Source organism: Tarenaya hassleriana, unplaced genomic scaffold (assembly GCF_000463585.1).
Source record: "Tarenaya hassleriana unplaced genomic scaffold, ASM46358v1 Cleome35, whole genome shotgun sequence".
NCBI lineage: Eukaryota > Viridiplantae > Streptophyta > Magnoliopsida > Brassicales > Cleomaceae > Tarenaya > Tarenaya hassleriana.
This window is the reverse complement of record NW_010966617.1, coordinates 393,622-395,843: the sequence shown is the minus strand read 5'-3', so window position 1 is coordinate 395,843 and position 2,222 is coordinate 393,622.

Sequence of the window (2,222 nt, the reverse complement as noted above, 5' to 3'; positions counted from 1 at the left end):
GATCTGAATTTCTCAAAGGCAAACACCACCGCTAAAAGCTCCTTCTCCGTGGTGGAATAGTTCATTTGAGCATCATCGAGTGTCCTACTCGCATAGTACACCGCATGGTGTTTTCCGTCTTTCTTTTGACCTAGAACAGCTCCTACCGCGAAGTCGCTAGCGTCGCACATCAACTCAAATGGAATAGGTTGAATAATTGGTGGCGACACTAATGCTTGCTTTAGAGTCTTGAATGCTTGGGTGCCGAGTCTTGAATGCTTGGTTGCACTTCTCGTCAAACACAAAGGGTACATCTTTTCCTAGGAGTGCGGTTAAGGGTCTTGCTATCTTTGAAAAATCCTTAATGAATCGTCGATAAAACCCCGCATGTCCTAAGAAACTTCGAATGTCTTTGATGTTCATTGGTGGAGGGAGTTTCTCGATGACTTCCATCTTTGCTTTGTCAACTTCAATCCCCTTATCCGAAATCCGATGCCCCAAAACTATGCCTTCTTGCACCATAAAATGACATTTTTCCCAATTTAGGACCAAGTTTGCCTTGCTGCACATGTCTAACACTCGATGAAGATTGGTTAGACACGCATCAAAGGAGGGTCCATGGACGGAGAAGTCGTCCATGAACACCTCCATTATATCTTCAATCACATCAGAAAAAATTGCCATCATGCATCTTTGAAATGTTGCTGGTGCATTGCATAATCCAAAAGGCATGCGTCTATATGCGAATGTTCCATAGGGACATGTGAATGTTGTCTTCTCTTGATCGCTAGGGTGAATAGGAATTTGGAAAAATCCAGAATACCCATCGAGGAAACAAAAATACGAGTGCAATGCAAACCTCTCTAGCATTTGATCTATGAATGGTAGGGGAAATGATCCTTTCGGGTGTTCGTGTTCAATTTACGATAATCTATGCACTGTTGGTTTAGTGCTCTATGATGTACTGTTTATGAGCTTTATTTAGTTACATTTGATGTATTGATACTTTCTATGGTTTTATGAGAGTATTTGATTCATTGCATGTTCTTGCATACTAGATCTGTTATGAAATCCATGTATCATTATGTATGATACTAAACTCCCTAGTCTTGTGTCGTTATGGAAATGACGACATAATAAGACTAGTATGATGTGTGATTGATGATCATGGCGTTGATCATAGGTATCGGATAGGTCACGATCATAGGTATCGGATAGGTCACAGAATACTGGATTGACCCGCATGAGATTGTCACATGGACTAGTGTCATGACTTGAATCTCATATGGCGGTTCCATGATTGGATCCTAAGACCTGAGATATCTATAGAATCCAGCATGAGGAGTTGCACGCTTTGAATACGTCAAACGTCCTGCGTAATAGGAGGACTATAAAGGCGTATATCTGGCACGAAACAAATCATGTGTTGGATTGTAGATAGTCAAGACGGGATTTGTACCTCTCGTAAAAGAGAGAGATATCTGGGCCCCTCGTGTGAGCGAGACTGTTGGAATGTGTGGCCGCACTATAGACGAGCGTCGTCTATTTCAGACAGTGGAACTCAGTGAACGAGATAGCAGTCGAATCAGATAAGGTGGCTTGCCCATGCCTTATGTTCGACATATGATATCGCGATACAAAAAGGATCATCAACCGGAATCATCACTGGCGTTCGTATGATCATGAACAAACTCTATTCGAGATAGGTAGTCATAGTGTCTTGCTAGAGACCGCCTATGACTTGTATATCCGGAATAGATATTTCGGGCTATACTGCTATATCGAATGAGCCTACAGGGTCACACACGCAGGGAAGGACGAAACGTGCGAGAAAACGGCGGAAAAACCAAGACGGAAGGGTCTGGAATGGACGGACCAGAATTCCGGAACGGACGGTCCGGAATTCCGGAACGGACGGTCCGCCGTGCCAAACCCGACGGTCCAGAATGAACTGTCCGTTCCAGAAGGTCTGGAACGGATGGTCCACTAAGGGCAGACCGTCCGTTCTACATACTGGCACGGACGGTCCGCGTTTATTTCTGGACCGTCCGTTCTGGGCTTCAGATTTTCCGAAATTAAACCGTAATTGGGGTTAAATCACTTTATAAAAGGAGATTAAAAACCCTAATTGTTTAAGAGACAAAAAGTGCCGACTTTAGAACACTTTTGACAGACCTTTGGTGAGATCCAAGAGGTTGAGAGTGTGATCGAAGTTCGTTTTTCTCAAAGCACAAATCGAATAG